Genomic DNA, 6,693 nt, shown 5'->3' on the forward strand with positions numbered 1-6,693 from the left:
CCACCAGCAGATAACCTCCCCCCACAGAGTGGAGCAAGGCAACGAAACTTAAAATAAGAAGCAGCATTTTATGGCACGCTATGCATGGGGCCACCTTGAGGGGGTTTTCCCGACATGCGGTTTCAGTAAATTAAAGGGTGTTTCATGTTGTCGTTGCTGTGGACCTTCTTAATACCTTGGAAAATGCCGTTTAATAATTTGTAATACTTTTTAATAGCCTTAATTTTCGCTAAATTGATTTATCAACTTTTAATACTTTTGAAGACCCCGCGGACTGGACACCCTGTTTAAAATGACTGTGAATACTTAAGTTTATTAAATGAAAAGTTATCTATGGGGGAGCTCATACATACCAGCCTATGCAGCTAGTCGCAGCCACAGAGCCCACAAGGAAGGGAGAGAGAGACTCAACAATCCCACGGCCAAATCCCACTGTGATATGAATGACAGTCAATACACCAGAGGAACCAAGCTGAAGGTGAGAAAACGGCAGACAACGGCAACTCACCAATAGTTGCAACACTGCAAGACCAGGGAGCCTCCGGCGGAGCAAATCCTCCTCAAAGCACCGGACGTCAGCTGCGCTAAGACAGAGTAGTGTCAAGCCAGGTGTTGCTTGTTCCCAGGCCCGCCTTACCTGCCCCTCAGGGCCCGTGGCCCTGGGGCCCCCCCTATGTTTTTATTATTATTTTTTTTATTAATTGTATCTTAAACAACAAATCAAAGCATTTATAGCCTCGGCAGGCTCAGTGATCGCCACACAACACACACACACACACAACACACCACACACCACACACCTACACACACACACACACCACACACACACACACACACACACACACATTGCACTATCATGTTGTTACAGCAGCAGTACTTGGAGCGGCCAAAAGGCAGAAGAAAGCCTGCATCACAGCAATCATTCATGACTCATATCGAAAATAGTCTTTACTTTTTTTGGGCTAATACCAAATCCTATATTATAACAAAAACGTTTCCATATTGGGTTTGCTTATGAGGATTACTGCTCAAAATATTACTTGAACGATATAACATTGGAAGTAGTTTTCTTTCACACCCCAAATAATAAAGTAAAACATTGATAATCTCTTTTTTTTATTAGTTATTGAGTTACTAAGGTTTTAAATACAACGTTTATTAAGTTCTTAATCTACACTACAGCCACTCTAGTTTAAAAAAACAAATTGTATCTGCTGCTGTCTGATAACAAAATCTAAAACATATTGTAGCAACAAACATTCAAAAGTATTTTGCAGGGACTGGACTGTTTATGTGCAGCTGTTGTTCTGTGTGCGGAAAGGAAACAGGAGGATTAGCTGCGGAATATGCCATTGAACACACACACACACCACACACACACACGCACACACACACACACACCCACACACACACACACCACACACACACACACACACACACACACTAATTCAGCACCATGAATATGGCGTTATATTTGTGCCTCTATCCTGAGCATGCAATGAAACATGTTGAGCATAGAAAATGCTATTGAGCGCGCACTTGAACATTTTTGAGCACAGAGGAATATATTTTCTCTCATAAAACTCCTGCTCCGTGCCGCAAGCAGACCGCTTGCACGCGCTCTCTCTCCCCCGCTTGCTCGACCTCTCCAGCCTGTGCGCGCTCAAGCTTTGCCTGCGCTCGCTCAAGTTGTCACAGCGTTACAAATGTGCAACAAAACCCAACCAATCGGAGAACTCGAGAAGGTCAATTCTGATTGGCTGGTCCAGCGCCATGTAGAGAGAAGTAGTTGCTACAGCGGAAGTCCAAAATGCTTGATCGTCACGTGGGTCAGAGAGACTCAGAAAGTTCCCGGAAGTTCGTGGCGGGCCATTTGAATCACGATTTGAAAACATTAATAACAGGATAGAAATGCAATTTTTGGTAATTAGTGGTCAATAAAGGTTTTGATTTGCAATATTTATACAACATATCGATATGTGTATGTAGTTACATCAATGTGTGTGTTTTTAAAAAAAAAAGTGCTAATATTTGAGGATTAAGATAAAATAAGAAGCCTACTTCATTTGATACCAATTGGGGAAATGTTTACGCTGCAGCAGCAAAAGACAAGGAGGCATTGTACATTAGACAATTAAAAGACTATAATTTAAACAATCGAAATGTAAACATCTTAAATAGAAATAACATAGCATTACAACGTAGAAAGTAGAAAATATACATAGTGTGAACCAGCGACGTGCAGTCAGTGGAGGCAGGGGAGGCAGAGCCTCACCTGTCATACTCCAATGTAACGGAAAAACAACTAAAGAAAAAACTAAATAATAATAAAATGTCTCCACCGATCTGTGTTGTAAGTGTGATTCTGTATGATTCCCAATCGCTTTTTATAGTCAAATCAGCAAATTGGCCGAGCTTCCGCTACAACTACATGGGAGTGAGGCAGGGAGAGCTCTGCCTCAAGTAAGCCCACAGTAACTGGCTGGAGCGCGGGCACTAATGTAGCGCGCGCACCTATTTTGTGAGCGCACTCAAGCCTTACTGTGGGGTGAGGTGAGGCACAGATGAGCTCTGCCTCACCTCAGAATGCGTCACCCCACAGAAACTGGCTGGAAAGCGGGTCCTAAGCACATGCCTGCACCATCTCACTGTATGTCACCAATTGTAATGTTTGTAGATCCCTTTATTACATTATCCTCGCCATCCATAGTCTCTAAATAACTTATTTCACGTATATAATATATTTAGGCTCGCTGGTCTCATCATACAACGGCAATGAAAAGCACCCTGGAGAGGCAGCCATATCCTCTGCCGCACTAAAGGGGGCGCACGTGAGCCCACAGGTTCTTGTTGCTACTGTTATTCTACGCAGAGACGGTAGACATGAACAACAAACTAGACTTTTGTTTTGAAACTACAGGAAGATAAGGAGGACTTTTACAAAAATGTAATGGAGATTGTTGTCCAGAAGGATAGCATAGACTTAATCTTCAAGTCAAGGTAAGACCACAATTGTAATGAACATGGGATCTTACTAAGAAAGAACAATCCAATATTTAGAATTTGGGTATCCTTTTGTTGAACAGTCTGTTTAAAATGAATCGAAGCATCAGACTAAAAAAGCTTTTTAAAATAACCGAATATTTCAATTAAGGTCAAAATATAATATTTGTAAATCTGACTCTGAAAGAGTCAGTGCCTCACAGCCATGAACCTCACCGCACGTCACTGGTGTGAACAGCTATCTTACCTGTTAACATACATGTTAGGCTAACGTTGCCTTGGTTAAAGAGCCTGTTGTTTATTGCTTTGAATTCTTTAAAACAAATATTATCTTCTTAAACCTGTATGGTAGTCAGGAGCATCACATCCCAATGTTTGATATATTTAGAGGGTGGGAAGGAAGGTTTAAAAAATCTGATTAGATACATTTCTACCATTTCTTTAATTCATGGTGGTTTTAGTAATCCCATGGTAATTGAGGACACAAGTAATCTAAAGTACTAATGTAATCTTTATGACTTTCAGAAAGGACAGGAGACCCACAGGTGCCTATCAATGATTGTTAACTGACAGCACAATGAGTCAAAGGGCTAGCAGCAGCATGATGATGATGATGATGATGATGATGATGATGATGATGATGATGATGATGATGTTAAATGTGTTGCTTTAGGAACATCCATTGTAAATAAATGGAATTCAATAAACATTGAATAGCATATCATGCCGTTTGTCTGTGCCTTTTCCTCTGTGTTGTCCTGGCATATCGTCTCCCCCATGGTTTGCTGTGCTGCCTAGGGATGCTCCAATCGCTCAGAGAAAGGAGTATGAATGTAAAGTTTCCCCACTGACACAGAGAGGAGGAAAGAATGTTCTGGCTCAAGTCAGCAGGAGCAATTTAACTATCACAAAAGACAACAACAGCAACAACATATGTGAGGTAATCATATTTTTCACCAAAACGAAGACCACACCATTGGGAAGCTTAACGTCTGTTTAATCAAAATAAGGAACAGGGAGAGGCTTGCAAAACTCTGGGAGTTGAGACTCAGGTGCAGGGTGAGGGTCTCATTGCAGGTCTTCAGGCTCCATTGAATCCCCCTGGGGTTCTTGTGCTGAGAGAGGGAGACAGGAGAAAGGGTTAGATACATCTAGCAATAGGGTGGGGAAATTGCCTGACCCTATTTTAAACTTACCTTGTGTTTTCACTCTCACTTAAGTCCCTCTCCCTTTGCCATCAATCCAAAATCAGCTGAGCTGCAACATAATACAGACAGGTAATAATCAACAGAATCACAAGGACATTATATGGCTCTGCTAAAAACACTCACCCATAAGTTACGTTTTTAGTTTACTGTTTAGAAGTCTCAAATATCCACTCTAAATCCATATCAATAGCGATTGTATCACACAAATAGCTCTCTTCCTTATTATTGTGTAACGTTAACTATATTATACTAGCTTGAACTCCAAGATGGATATCCTCATTTCTCCACCCACTACAATCACACGCCCCAATGTTATATTTAACTAATATGTAACTCCCTCCCCCCCGGATAAAAGCACGTTAAGAAGCCCCTTTTCTCTAATTCCACAACGTTGGAAGAAATAACATTAAGAGAACGGATTAATAGGCTGTTCATGGTTAACGTGTGTTGCTAACTTTAGCCGGTATCCTAGCCTCATCTGTCCGGTTGAAAATTAATGCAAGCATATGCCCATTGTAGAACAGGAAACAGAAGTTGGTCCAGGTTCTGGTCAACCCAACATTGTGATAGAGAGAGAAACATGTTTTGTCATTCTGCCACCTCTAATGCTTACAGCAAGTAATCAATACCTCAGAAGGGTTCATGTAGCTACATGTAGGCTACGGTTTGTTAGCGGTTTGCTTAAACTACCCCTATAGCTATGTTGCCGGCTAGCAAACTCAGGCATTGCAAACAATAACGTGATATCAGAAAACTAGAAATGTATTACTCACCTGACACTGTGGCGTGCTATTCTCTTCATTCGAGTCTGTCATGTCCTGTAAATGTCAACGATAGATGTGTAATAAGAACGTCAACAGCCTGATGGCAACCGAGAAATCCCTCTCTCAATCTCAGATAGAAGATATGATTGGAGACGACCAGCCAATCAGAATTGACCTTCTCGAGTTCTCCGATTGGTTGGTTTTGTGGCACATTTGTAACGCTGTGACAACTTGATCGAGCGCAGGCAAAGCTGAGCGCGCACAGGCTGGAGAGGTCGAGCGAGCGGGGGAGAGAGAGCGCGTGCAGCGGTCTGCTTGCGCACGGAGCAGGAGTTTTATGAGAGAAAATATATTTCTCTGTGCTCAAAACTGTTCAAGTGCGCGCTCAATAGCATTTTCTATGCTCAACATGTTTCATTGCACGCTCAGGATAGAGGCGCAAATATAACGCCATACATGAACAGCAACATAGCCTCAATGCCAGGTATCAGTAGATGAGAATGATCATTATCTCCGGTGGATTAACACAAACCTAGTTATGTAAAACGATGCACAACACATTTAAACCTGCAGGCTACTGGGAATCAATGAATAGTGCAGCATTGCCTTACCCCTTTAGAAGTGCTTCCGTCTGGTTTTCTTTGAAGAAAAAGCCTTTATGTTGTTCTTAAAATCCATCTCACGAAGAATGTCATGCTCAATTGACATCAGTGTGAGGTTACTGACTCCGTCTTGCTGCATGCTTGAGCGCAGTCTGTTTTTCACCAAGGCCAGTTTTTAGAATGAACGCTCTCCGCTCACGTTGGTCACTGGCAAAGTTAGGAAGAGCCGTAGAGCTATGTCTGTGTTGGGAAACACTGTATGGAGTTTTCTCATTCTTAACATTTTCTGTAACTCCACTGCAGACGTGCTGCTCAACTTCTCATTTTGTACCAACCCCCTGAAGTGTACAGCTTCCTCCACAAATTCCTCTTTCAAGTCACTGGAGTATTTTTGTTGCAGGCTCCGCGCTGCTGAGCGCAGGTCTTGGGGGGAAATCGAGTGAAATCTCTTTTCACACACGTCATTATATGACTGGTATCTTCGGTCCAGCTCTGACACTAGCCGGTCAATCACACGGATAAAGACTGATGTACGGAAACGACTGCGGCCTGACAGCTCGCACTCAGGCTCAGATTAATCATCAGCCTGGCTCTTTCTTTTTTCTCTTTCGTTGAGTGTCTGCTCTGTACTCATCGGACACGGTGGGGGGACATGTTCTTTGCTGCTGTCTCAAAGTTGTCAAACTGATCCCGTAGGCCTGCTACATATTCATGTAATGACCTGACTAGATCCACAGCATTGCAGAAGTCCAATTCCACTGCCTGTAGTGCAACGCTCACGCCCTGGAAACGTTGGAGAATGGCATTCCACATATTGCACATTAGTGCAATTTCCAGTGAATTCATATTTTTATGCAATACCCTGGCCTCCTCTCTTGTGCTCAGATTATGGTGCTCATCATCCACAATGTTGAGCAGAGATTGCTGGATACAGGCGTAATTCAGACACAGGGCTTTGGTTGCAACAGCATGCGCTGACCATCTTGTATCGGAAAGCGTTTTTAAAGTTTAAATTCTGTGATTTTCATTAGGCTGCAAACCCGCCTTGATCCTCTGCCACCGTGAAGTGCTCTTGATGCAAAGTTAAACAACGCTTGCACAAAACTGAAAAACTGT

The sequence above is a fragment of the Gymnodraco acuticeps genome, unplaced genomic scaffold, assembly GCF_902827175.1.
Source record: "Gymnodraco acuticeps unplaced genomic scaffold, fGymAcu1.1, whole genome shotgun sequence".
NCBI lineage: Eukaryota > Metazoa > Chordata > Actinopteri > Perciformes > Bathydraconidae > Gymnodraco > Gymnodraco acuticeps.